At 38.9% G+C, this 13,912-nt stretch overlaps 1 pseudogene; it reads right to left on the bottom strand.

Moving 5' to 3' along the window:
• Positions 1 to 5,302: 5,302 nt before the first annotated feature.
• Positions 5,303 to 8,859, bottom strand: LOC143859010 (putative 2-oxoglutarate-dependent dioxygenase AOP1.2 pseudogene; annotated as a pseudogene).
• Positions 8,860 to 13,912: the final 5,053 nt, after the last annotated feature.

The following is a 13,912-nucleotide window of genomic DNA, read 5'->3' as shown; positions in this document are numbered from 1 at the left end:
GCAACTCGGGTCGGGTTGGGTCGGGTTGAGGCCAACCCGAACCCGACCCGACCAAACATTTGCTCAACCCGAACCCGACCCAACCCGAGTTTCAACCCGATCCGACCCGAGGAACCCTTTTTGCCAATCCAAACCCAACCCAACCCGAGATTTTAAGCTTAAAAATTAAAAAAAAATATTAAAAATGTCTGTTTGACTCAGGTCGAGTTGCCCAAGCCCTGAACCCGAACCCGACCCGACCCGAAGTCAACCCGAACCCGAACCCAACCCGAACTCACCCAACCCGACTTTTTTTCCCGGTTGAACCCGCCAGGTTCGGGTTGAGCCCGCCCAAGTTGCACCCCTAGTTGAGCCCGCCCGAGTTGCACCCGTAATTTTAAGGGGAATAAAATGAAAAACAAAATGGGTGGAAAAGGCCAAAAAAGAGAGGTGTGAATATCAATTTTCAGTTACGTAATAAGCTGAAATTTTCCTAAAAAAATTCATTGGAAAATGCTTTTTCGCAAATTTTAGTTATGCCTTTTCTAAGGTACGTAAAACTAATTTCAGCCAAAAAATAAAAGGTACAAAACTAACAAGGCAATTTCTCAATTGATAATCTTAACCTATAAAAAATGGGGTTGCGAAACCTTAAAAAAGTATTTTCAAAGGAAAAAATTTGAAGAAGCTTTCATGGTTGCCATTGTCATCATCACCAACACCATGCCACTCATAACCGAACGGTTAGGATTGTCTAATCAGTGCAATTTATTACCCACCGCCAATCCAATCTCTTTCCTGCGATTATAAATGTCTAATCGGCTACAGCTATGTGCCAATAATTTATTTTTGTATTATACTATGCCTTACAAACCGTCATAATCGCTTATATATATGTTTCCTTTGTTGCTGATGAGCTTTCCTTTTGTTTGATTGCTACGTGACAAACACAAAGAACTTATCCGCCTATTTAGAGGGACTAATTAGAGTCCCGTGCGATGCACGCACGGGGGCGGCGAAGGAAAAATTATGAACTTGATAAAACAGCATGCATATTCCCATAAATATAGCCCAAACGTTTGGGCTAACGTTTTCCCCTCTCTATTCCCATAAGTATAGGCCAAACGGTTTCTCTTCCTAAAACCCTCTACTTCCCAAACGACTCACTCTTTTCTTAAATTAGTAATAAAATCTCATAAAGACGTACGCTACAAATCCTCCGAAAATTAATAATAAAATCTCAAAATTATGAAGCAATGTGCCTCTTCGATTTGCCTCCCAACGTGGCATGTAAATAATATCGCGAAGTTTCTTTTCCCAAATCTGCTTCCTTATTTGTCTCCTTATTTTTAGTAATTATAAAAAGGGAAGTGATATTTACGCCCCTTTTCATCACCAGGGACACCCAGCGTCAGTGTATCAATGGCAAAAAGGGACCTAATATACTTTATGTCAGAAAAATCCAGTGGTTTGGATTGCAAAGTACACTGGCAAATGGGTGTCCCTGGTGATAAAAGGGGCGTAAATATCATTTCCCTTATAAAAATCAGGAGATATAGATATATATCTCCTTATATATTTATAGATATAGATAGATAAGGAGAATTCTATTTTGCTAAAGAATCCCATTAATATATATATCCTTTTAAAGATTTCTAATTTGCTAAAATTGTTGGAGGGAGTTTTACGTTTATGGAGGAGAATTCTATTTTGATAAAATTGTTGGAGAGAGTTTTACGTTTATGGAGGAGGGGTGCCACGGGGCGCAACCACATCGTCAAGGATTCCATTTCACTGGCTGAGATGAAAACAAAATTTCGTTTCTATTGATATCAACAGAAAATAAAAACCAAAACTAAACAAAACTTAATCTGTGATTGTAAAAATAAAAATAGAAATTACCTGGCAATACTTTCTATTGGGTGAGAGAGATTTAGGGCAACGAAGTAGAAACCCTAATGACTAAAAGAGAGATTTTAGGATTATTTGTGATACGTTTTGGATATATATCTATCCATAAAAAGACTCTTCACATTCTAACCGTTGCAATTCCAGGAATAAAGAGATGTGTGAAACGATTATTAGAAACATGGTGGTGACATTTGAAATCGAGAAACCGGATAAAATGTTTAATAGAAACTTGGTTGAATAGATGCATTGTAAATATCTAGACAAAAAAATAATGTTGAATGCGGTTTGCAGAGTGCGTATCACATCCAGCTTTATATATATATAATCGATTTGCTAGGCAATTTTGTGGAATAGCCACAGTTGTTGACTTTTTGGCTACCAATGTGGCTTTCCATGAGGTAGCTGTTCTATCATGCAAAAGCCATCCGCAAAATGGCTTTTCATGAAATTGCCTGGTAAATCCGGTGTAGCATACACTAAAGTCAGTTATCATTCATTTTTTTAATGCAAAATTTGATTGCAAATTTTAATTTCAATAGAAAATTTCGATTAGGCCAAACAAAAGGTTAATAAATTGCATTTCAACTTTGAATTTATGGATGGCTGCCTAGCTGGTAGTTTCAATTTTTTGCACCCTAGAAGAGCGGCGCCGTACAATCCAAAAGACTATTTTGCCCCTCCAGGGTGCTCTTATATTTTCTATTTTTTTAATCTCTTGCACCACTAACCGCGATTGCAACTCGAAAGAGGAAGAGGAAAAAGAAGAAAATGAAAAGGGAGAGAAAAAAAAAGAGAACAAAGAGGAAGAGTAAGAAGGAAGGAGGAAGCAGGAAAAGAAAGAATTGATGCCAGAATAATAGAAAGCGCCAAAAATGGAAAATAAGAAGACAACGAACAAGGAGGAAAAGGAAGAAGAATAGGCCAAAATGGGTTAAATCGACAAAATTAAGGCTGAATAGATGAAAATTAGGTGGCTTGGCAAAACATCGGATCAATTCGGGAAAAGATCATGTCAACTCGGTGAAAGATCGATTCGACTCAGGAAAAGATAAGGTTGCTCGACAAAAGATCATGTCAACTCAGCAAAAGATCGGGCCACTTGCATAAAAGTCGCATCATCTTGATAAAAAGTTGGCCTGATCCTTTCTCGATTCGACCCAATCTTTGCCGAGTCGACCGGATCTTCGATGATTCAACCCAATTTTTGTCGATTTGACAGGATTTGTGTTAATTTTGGTCGATTTGACCCTATTAATTTTCTTTTGCAAATTCTTCTATTTTCCTTCTTCCTCTTCTTTTCTATTTTTCCCGACGACTTCTATTTTTCTAGCCCTTTACATTTTTCTGACGTCGGTTCGTTTTTACTTATTCGTCCACTTGTTCTTCCTCTTTTTCTTCCTGTTTTTTCATTTCTTCCTGTTTTTCTTCTTGTTGGTCATCATCATCTTTAACTTCATTTAAAATGATCTGAAATTGATCTATTACATATCAACATTATTTAGATTAGGATGCCTCATTGACTGCAGTCCTAATCTTCTTATGAATTAGTGATTTAAGTTCCTGAAATTTAATTCGTCGAATCACTGTTAAAACTTTGCTCCTGCCCACAGTCATATAAACCTTCTTCATTTAAGTAGATGTGCGGGCCCAAACTTCCTGTGTCTCAATCATGATCATTTTAAATCGGACAGTTCATAGGGTGTCCTAAGTATATCCTACTTACATTTTGCACCGTTAGAATTTTTAAGAGAAATTAGAATGTTCAGTTCACTATTAGTGTGTGTGCAAATTGTTAAGATAAATATGTCCTATGACTAATCTAAATTTCTAAATAAATAAAATAATGCTTGTAACAATAAAACTAATATAAATTACATACAAGAATAAAGTGGTCGTGGGTGATCGGGTGAGGGTGAGAGCAAGTGAGAGCACGAGTGCGATCGCGATCGGCAATGGCAAGGGCGGGCAGCAACGGAGAGGGTAAGTGGTGGGGATGCAGTGAGATGGGGACTTCGGGTTAATGGCGAGCTCGAGCACAGGCGTGACCGAGTGAGGGCGCCTAGCTAGGGGCAAAAGGAGGTGGGGCAGTGGATAAGTAAGTTAGGGTTAATTGTTAGTGCGCGGCCGAATGAGGACTAGGGGCAAGAGGTGGCGACACAGTGGATTAGCGACTTAGGGTTAATTGTTAGAAAATGAAGAGAAGAGGGTGATTTATTTACCATTAAAAAAAAAAAAAGAAGAAGGGGGGGGGGGGGGGGGGGGAGTTGATTTGAGACTTGAGAGAGATGAATGCCAAAATATTGAAAACAAGAATCATTAAAAAAAAAAACAAAAAATCTAGGGACCATTGCTGAAGGAATTTCTCAGAGCGTCTGTTGCATGAGAGAGCAGCCCCATAGGCTCAGATTTTGTCCTATTCATTTAATTCATATGAGGCGGCTGCTCTCTCATGCAACAGACTCTCTGAGAAATGCCTTCTGCGATGGGCCCTAGCAAATCCCTTAAAAAATTTTGAATGACGTGTTTGGGAGAGTAATTCCCACTTTCATGATGAATTGATGTAACCCATTCTTATGAGGACCGATATCCAAAGCCTGCCCATTAAGATTTGCCCATCGAGGCTTAAGTCACATCCAATAGATTGAGCCAATGATCTGTTATGATCAGTTTCCTCTTCTAAGCCCTCTTTCTTTGCAGCATCAACAAGATGTATCTTCTTCGGCAATCATCATATGTCCTCCTCATCGGCTAACATTCGGCAAGAGGCATTAGTTACGATCATCAACGGACATCGTCACTATTCTTCACCAGTGTGCATCACGTTGTTAGTTTCTAATTATATTTCTTAACTGATAAATTATATTATATTCTAATCAAACAATAGGTCAATTTTTCAATCCACACATGTTTAAGGAGGCATGTTAGAATATGTGATATCTCAGTATATCTCACGTTAGATTCGGTTGAGATCTCAGTATTGTATTAGGTGTTAGATGAGAAACGTAGGCATGAGAAGGCAACTGTGTTAGATTGAGATTATTTCCTTATAGCTTATTTTTATCTCTTCCCAAATTTATCACTTGAAGTGCCCTATATAAGCCCTGACTGATTCCTTCTTTTTCTCTCTCTCACAGTGGAAAGTAGAGCATAAAAAGATTACTCTAATTAGTTCAGTAATAACCTTCCGAAAACGAGATTTAAGCTGTTCCTCAACAATGCAAAAAAACCAACATTGTAAGATAATTTGCACACTTCAACACTAAAAATGGTATTCTTAGCGCTTGTTTAAATGTATATTATCATAGAAATAGACATCATATATTATCTAGTAAACATGAAACACAATACACCGGCAAAAGGGCATAATGAAACGTGCCAGACAATCAGCAAAGTTGGATGCCGAGATAAAAGCTTATATTCCAGCATGTTCCTTTAGGGCAGTGAGACCATCCTTACTAAAATCCGAGAAGTAGTGACGCTTGAATCCCAAGTATGTAAAAGGCTTGAAAAGCAATGGGTGTTGTTCATCCACAAGTTCTTCCGGGCACTTTATAATCCAACTGTCCTTGGGAACCATGAACAGCCCCACTGACAACCTCTCTTTTTTGCTCATCATCACACGATGACGAGTTGAATGGACTCTTCCATTGCTCCATTCCTTCAATACAAAAGTAAAAATGAAACCTCAAAATTGTCTGTTACATGCATAGGGTTGGCACAGATATTAGCCTCAATTGGATGAGGACCAATTACCAATGGGGGACAAACATTAGGCAAAATTATCAACAGGACCCATGCTTTTCAAAAATTATCAGCAGGGGACAAAAGAGGTCTTGTCAGTAAAAGCTGGACGAAAATACCCTTTGGCATATACAACACGTTTTGACTTTGGAAGGGGGTTTTCAAGTCTCTACGATTGAGGTTATCATGTATCAAAATGGGGTTAACAATTTCAGAATGGGCTTATCAAGTCCCTGAAAATTGGCCGAGGGTACTAGAGTTTTGGAAGGGGGTTTTCAAGTATTTGGGATTGGGGTTATCTAGTATCAAAATGGGCTTATCAAGTGCTTGAAAATTGGCAGAGGGTACTAAAGTTTTGGAAGAGGGTTTTCAAGTTTCTAGGATTGAAGTTATCTAGTATAAAAAATGGGGTCACCAATTTCCGAATGGGGTGATCAAGTCCCTAAAAATTGGCCAAGCGTACTAGAGTTTTGGAAGGGGGTTTTCAAGTATCTGGGATTGGGGTTATCTAGCATAAAAATGGGGTTACCAATTTCTGAATGGGCTTATCAAGTCCTTGAAAATTGGCCGAGGGTACTGGAGTTTTGGAAAGGGGTTTTCAAGTCTCTAGGATTGGGGTTATCAGGTATCAAAATGGGGTTACCAATTTCAGAATGGGCTTATCAAGTCCCTGAAAATTGGCCGATGGTACTAGAGTTTTGGAAGGGGGTTTTCAAGTATTTGGGATTGGGGTTATCTAGTATCAAAATGGGGTTCCCAATTTATGAATGGGCTTATCAAGTCCCTTAAAATTGCCCAAGGGTACTGGAGTTTTGGAAGGGGGTTTTCAAGTCTTTGGGGTTGGGGTTATCCAGTATCAAAATGGGGTTACCAAATTCCGAATGGGCTTATCAAGTCCCTTATGAACACGTTTTTACTTCCTGTTTTTTTTTCACTCGTTCATTTTCACGTTTTTTTCTTTCTACCGTACGATTCATCTTCCTCATCCTCCATTGAAAGGGAGAAGGAGAAATGCAAAACCCTAAAACAAATGAAAAATAAAACCTAGATATTGAAGATAGATGGGAATGAACTCACGTTTCAAATTTTTTAGTTTTCCCACCTCCAATGGTGGCTAAATGATGAAGAAGATGACTGGTAATGTAGAAAAAAACAAAGTTGAAAATGAAAAAGTGAAAAAAAAAAAAAGAGGGAAAGAAGAGAGAAGAGGGAAAAGTGGAAAAGCAAAACGTGTTGCTTAAGAAAAGGGCATTTTCGTCCAGCTTTTAATGACAAGACATATTTTGTCCCCCGTTGATAATTTCTGAAAAGCATGGGTCATGTTGATAATTTCACCTAATTTTTGTCCCCCATTGGTAATTGATCCATGATCTATTAACCAGTGTTAAATGCATATGAGCAAGGTAAGAGAGCTGGGTAGATGCATGGCCAAAGGACCCGTATAGTGATGAGATGTGGTACCTTGATAATAGTTGTAGTAACCACATGAATAGCAACAAAGGCGTCTTTGTTAACTTGGATGTATCTCTTAAGCTCCATTACCATGCTCTTATGATCACAACACTGCATAATCGATCGATCCATCCAATCGGGTCCAACAGATTGGGCACTTATGAGGCATGGGACCATGATCATGTAGGTCGCCTCAAGGGCATTCACCAATTCAATGGTCATGATCACACATGTATGCTATGCGGGGCCTGATGTTGATCGTTAAGATTATATATTAAACATGATTGATTGGGTAGTGAACTCAAAATTTTAAGCCTTCACAAATTTAATATATCTTAATGATGATTGTAGCACTTCTATAATATAAATTGAGATGATGGAAATTCCCAAAACTTACCATAAATGTATCACCTGTGAAGACAATTAAGGAGTTGAGAGATGGTTGCATGAGCACCCATTCCCCTTCTTTGGTAAAAACTTCCAAGCCATTCACCTCATTTTGGTACAAAATTGTGAAGAAATTAATGTCAGTGTGAGGGCCAAGACCCAAGGCCGAGTCAGATCCACCTGTAGGATCATAATACATCAAACGGAAAACGGCTCTCAAGGATTCTGTTTGAGAATCGTAGTACTTGTCCACCCCTAAACTTTCCAAAATCATCCTTCGAACCATCCTTTCAAGACCAATTAACTTCTGAAGTAGACTTCTTCACTGCCAAAACATTGAATGGTAGTCAGATGCCTGGTGAACAAGCTCTCGATCGACTTAAGATTAAATGGAAACACAAGGTAATACGTGTGCATAATAGTTGATTGACAAAGTTCAAGCTTTATATTTCTTTTTAGGCCATGTTTGTCAACCATGAAAAGAATTTTCATGGAATATAATTTAATTATGTTGTGGGAGGGGGGCAAGGAGGGGGCAGGCTAATAGAATATAGAGGGCATGGTTGAGAAGAGGGTGAAAAGTGGCTTAAAATAAAGAAAAGAAAAAGTCTATTCAAAATATAGGTTTTGTTTTCCTTGCTTTTCAGCACCTTGGCACTATCTCCTGCCTTCTCAACTCTCTCCCTATGCCTCCCTCACACCACTTGTTAATCTAACATTATGGGAATAAAAATCAAGGTTGCCAAACATGGGCTAAGAGATCCTCAAACCATGTATTAATTACATCGGAATTTGTCCAAGTTCGATACCTATACCACTAAATTTATAGACAACTGTACTATGAGTTTTCATAGTCACTGATGAAACTTCCGAGTTGACTCGACTCACTATCAAGTCGAGTCGAGTTTTCGAGTTATGGAATTGTGGTAATATCATGATAGAATCAAGTTTTTAAACAACTGTTGATAATACCTCGAACTAAGTTTTTAATCCTTGAGCTCACCTGAAACCCGGGTACCCTTCAGGCCACATGAAGTGGGTAAATTTCTCAACACCTTCCTGCGAATTGGCTTCATCGATTTCCACGCTCTGGTACAAAGGAGTCTGCGGAAGCCTACGCTTGCCAATGTATGAATGGAAACTCTGGTGAGGCGAAGCTTCATTCTTCGTCATGGTTTCAAGAGGGAGTGTGTAGAGGTCTTTCACTAAACTGAAGAGTTTTTGACGGTCGATGGTAGAAACAGTAGGGAATACAGCCTCAAAGCAACCGAATTGTTGCACTGCATTCAAAACCTGTTCTTGATGTCGTTCGCATGACTTTGTTCCTCTCTCCAACTCCTCTCCAGAGAAGTCTATGATGGGCAGTTTTGACAGTGTTTCACTAGGCATTCTCTCTTATTCCTATGACAAAAGAGAAAACAAAGAAGCCTCTCTCCCTCTAACCTTAAAGAGCTTCTACTTCTTAAGCAAAGTCTCCACTACAATGCTTTAATCTTTGGTCACATATCATTATTTATAAGGAGATGATTTTCCAACATTTCCACCCTTTTTGTTTGTCCCCTTGCATCAAGGTTGTACCTAACAGACCCTTTTGTTTCTAACACCTCACATGAATTACATGAATAAGACAAAATCTGCCAAAGAGTCAACCTGTGTGGATGTTCTCACATGCAAAGGCCACCCGCAAAATGGCTTTCTATGAAACTGCCTAGCAAATCCCTTTCCAATTTACCAAAAACATAGAAAACTTTGTCTTTTTTTATAATGGCCATTAATGCATTGTCCGTTTTAAGTGAAATAATAGGGAGGGCTGTCCTCAAGCCTTCCTTCTAAAGAATCCTCCAAGTTACTAATTCCAAAAGAAATTGAGTAAGAAGCTTCTTCTTCTTCTCTTTCTCTTGTTACTCTTTATTAGACCTGGCAAAAGTGACCCGTGCCCGCGGGTCGACCCGGCCCACCCGCAAATTTGCGGGCACGGGTCTAAGTTTCCGTGACCCGTCAAAAACCAACCCGCGGGTGACCCAACCCGCAAAAACACGGGTAGGGTCGGGTCAACCCGCGGGCACCCGCATTTTTACAGTATTTTTTAATCTTTTTAAGAATGTTATCATCACTGCTGTTTGTTTTTTATGAGTAACTCCTCACTTTATAAAAAGTACGGTATGTCCAGGATTATCCAAAGTTCCAAACCGTCCATTAGATGGGCCATACCCTAAATAGGTTATGCCCCAAAATTATTTCCATCGGTTGATTCTAACCCTCTGATCTATAGAGGGTTAGGATCAACCCTCTAACATTCAGATTGGAGGGATAGGATCATCCTATGGAAATGATTTTTGGAGCATAACCTATTTAGGCTATGGCCCAACTAATGGACGGTTTGGATCATCCTATGGTGTGGGCCATACATAAAGTGAGAGTGCCCAGTAGTGTTGATAACATTTAAATGTGGTTTTTATTTTATTAGAATTTGCTATCAAGCTTCTCCTTTGGCAATTTCTCGGCAAGTGGCCTTTGTGTATGCAAAGATGCGCGCATCCGTTGCTAAAATGTTCCGTGTAAAAAAGTAATCATTACACCACAAAAAGTAAATTAGCTAAATTATAAAGTTTTGAATGAAAAATTACCTAGAAAGGGTTATAAAATTTTAAAATTACGAAAAAAATACCAAATCACATATGAGGTTATGACAATTACGGGAAAAATAGAGGCTGTCAAATCAAAATAATTATTACAATCCCTTTGCGGCATATTTGCGGGTGACCCGCGGGCCGCGCGGGTCACGTAAATTGCCAAAATGCGGGTCATTTTCTCACCCAACCCGTGGACCCGCACCCGCGGGTTGACCCGGCCCGACCCACCCTGTTTGCCAGGTCTAGTCTTTATTCAACTTCTTTCTTTATTTTTTCTTCTTCTTCCGGCAACAGAACTACTAGCGGAAGAGATAGGAAAAAAAAAAAACTAGCAAAAGGGTAAAATTGTCTTTGGGCTAGTACAATGCCCTTATTAAGTGAATAGTTTTGAAACTATCAGTCATCCATAAATTTGGATTCTTTTTGTAATTATTTGATAAGGAGAATAAAATTAAAAAACAAAAGGGTGGAAAGGGCAAAAAAGAGGTGTAAATTCATTTCCTAGTTATGTAAATATGGTGAAAAACTTGTCAAAAATAAAAAAATAGTTTTTCCAAATTTTAGTAATGCCTCTTTTAGGTAAAAAAATATTGGGAAATGATATTTTACCCCTTTTTAACGTTTTTCTTTGCCTTTAAAACCTAAGGGATAACGTTAAAGGGGGGTTTTATCCCGATGGGGGGGGGGGGGGGGGGGGGGATATCATTCCCCAAAATATTTCACCAAAAAAAAACTAAAAAAGGGGTCAGGTAAACTCCAATTAGCACAATTTATGGGCCATTGCGAATCCAATCCAAAGTTGGGACCCATCCTTTGCCTATTATGATCACTAGGAAAAATGCAAGTGCTATCCATTTAAATTATCCCTTTGAAATTGTACAGACCACATCATAGGTTGATCTAAACCGTCCATGTTGAGAACCTCAACTAAAGCCGGGTTGTTTTGGATTTTGAGAACCAATAGTGAGTCAGCAATAATTAGTTTTTAACTCACAATGGTTCTCAAAATCCAAACCAAACAGGGACTAACAATTAACAACCGGAAATATTATCCGCACTACTATATTTTGATGATCACACTCCTCACTTTATTGAAGTACAGTATGGCCCGCACCATAGGATTATCCAAACCGTCCATTGTGAACTGTGGAGACTATTTCATTGTTGAAAAAGAAAAACACAAATATACCGTTCTTCAAATGGAACCAAAATTCGGGTTTCGGGTTGGGTTGCCCGACAGCCCGACCCGACCCAACCCGATTTTCAATTGGAGTTGATTTTTCCCAACCCAACCTAACCCGATTTGCGAAAAAGCTTAACCCGACCCAACCCAAATTCGGGTTGAACCCGACTCGCGTGAGAACATCCAAGTAACAACGACGGTTTGAAATTATATATAGTGCTAATGTCCTCACTACCATATTTTATAATGGCACTACTCACCATATTTGGATGATCACACTCCTCACTTTATTAAAATGTACAGTGTGACCTGTACCCTGTGTCGGTACTTTTCGTATGTAGATTACAATTTTACCCTGAAATAATTTCTCATAGAGATAGATGTTAGATATCAACAAAGGGGTTAATGGTAAAAGAGTAATGCTGACGTGTAAATCCCAGATAAAAAGAAAAGAAATTTCTTTTGGATGGGCCACTTCCTACATAGGTTGTGCGCCAAAAATAATTTTCATAGGTTAATCTGAACCCTCTGATCTAAACCGTCAATGTGATTGAACACAACATCAATCGGTTGTGCCCGTAAAACCATTTCTATAGGTTGATCCTAGCCCTCCAATCGATATAGGCTGATCCTGGCCCTCCAATCGATAGGGTTTCCATAATTGCTGTTCCTCTTCAATTGCTCGGAATCCATCAATATTTGCCAAGTGTCGTGCATGAGTAATATAAGGTAGTTCTTTCGTCATTGTCATATGTCTCTACCTCTTCTTGGTAGTTTTTTGCCGTAATTGTCATAGACAAGCACCTTATGTCGGTACTTTTCGTATGTAGATTACGATTTTACCAGCAAATAATTTCTCATAGAGGCATTAGATATCAGCAAAGGGGTTAATGGTAAAAGGGTAATACTGACGTGTGGATCAAAAAGGTGGGACGAAAGCGGAAATAACGACAAATGACACAAATGCCCTGACATGTGGGATACAATTGGAATTATGGCAGTGAGACACAAGCGGAAATAACAGCAAAGGGTGGTAGAACTTAACCCACGATTCTGCCTTTCCGCCTTCTAGTAAAAAACCCGTGCGATGCACGGTCCGACAAAGAAATGTACGGACCACGTCATAGGTTGATCCAAACCGTCCATGTGATGGAACACAACATAAATAGGTTGTGCCCCAAAAATCATTTCCATAGGCCGATCCTAGCCCTCCAATCTATAGATGTTTCCATAATTCCTCTTATCTTAAATCGGATGGTCAAGATCACCCTATAGTTTTTTAATTAAAAAACATAAAGGAAGGGGGTAAGATCGAAATTATAGGGCTTTAATGGGTGCCTTTGTTAAAAGCATAAAAGAGGGAGTATGATTGAAATTATATGATTCAATGAGTGCCTTTGTTAAAAGCATAAAGGGGGAGTAGGATTGAAATTATATGAGTTAAATGGGTGGATTTGTTCAAAAAAGTAAAAAAATGACTTGTAATTCTCATGTGATTTTCAAAAAAATCGAAAAAACTCTCCTCTTTTCATCCCAGCTATATATAGTAGTTAGATTAGATTAGATTAGATGGTAGTGAGATTAGATTAGATTATAAATTTTGATGTTTAGAACTAGGATCCAGTGAGGCCAACAACAGTCCCGACCCTACTATGGATCCATTTAACACAGTAGGAACTAATAAATTAAACGATCGGCCCCACAAGCAGACACTAAAAATTCACACCCAAAACCACGCAAAGGGTGCGGCCCACCTTTTACACCACTGTTCATTTTACACCCGTGCATAGCAATTGCTCATGTTTGTTGTTATGGTAGGGCCCATCATTTTACACCCATTCTAATGGAACACGATTGTTGTAAGATTGTCCATGTAACCAATTCTTATGGAGCTGTTCGGCACAGGATAGTAATCCTTGAAGGGTTGTTAAGAAGTAAGACGGTGGGCAAAAACTCGATCGTACCAGGCACAAAGAAGTAAGAGGGAACAAATCAAAAGATTCAACCAAAATTGTAAACCAAGACAAGAGACAAATCTTCTCCAAATGTTTCGCCTCAAGAAAATCCCAAGAGAAATATCTCACTGCCAACACACACCCCTCTCACCATTTTTTATTTCCAAGTTCATGACGTAATTTTAGTCTTAATTAAGACACACCCAAACTAACATACTTCTCTCTCCCTCTCCCTAGTCTAACTAGGTACAATACACTAACAATTTGCACTTAAGTAACTAGCAAAAGGAGATGTCTAACTAGGCACAATACACTAACAATTTGCACTTAAGTAGCTAGCAAAAGGAGATACCAACATAGAGTAGAAAACAAGACAATCCAATTCAACAGAGGGTTTCTGCACCCAATCAGCCTTGTAGAATCTATAAAAGGATTGCTAACCCCGTGCACAAGAGCCCATACTGCCAAGTCTACCAAAGTAGAGGTATATCTGTCATTCTGTCCGGAAAAGATGGTGTTCTTGTAAACTGTTCATCTCGCTTCAAAGCAGCTGACAATGTGTGCTTGAACAAGAACAAAAAATGATAGAACGACTAAAATCACTGATTGAAACAAAAAACACTCGGAAGTATTAGCCTATCCAAAAAAAGGATGTTTTAGTTCACATGGTG

The sequence above is a fragment of the Tasmannia lanceolata genome, unplaced genomic scaffold (assembly GCF_043159265.1).
Source record: "Tasmannia lanceolata isolate RefF3 unplaced genomic scaffold, GAP_Taslan_0.1 ptg000003l, whole genome shotgun sequence".
In the NCBI taxonomy this organism is placed as follows: domain Eukaryota; kingdom Viridiplantae; phylum Streptophyta; class Magnoliopsida; order Canellales; family Winteraceae; genus Tasmannia; species Tasmannia lanceolata.
Note: the sequence above shows the minus strand (reverse complement) of the source record. Positions and strands in the feature narration are given on the sequence as shown.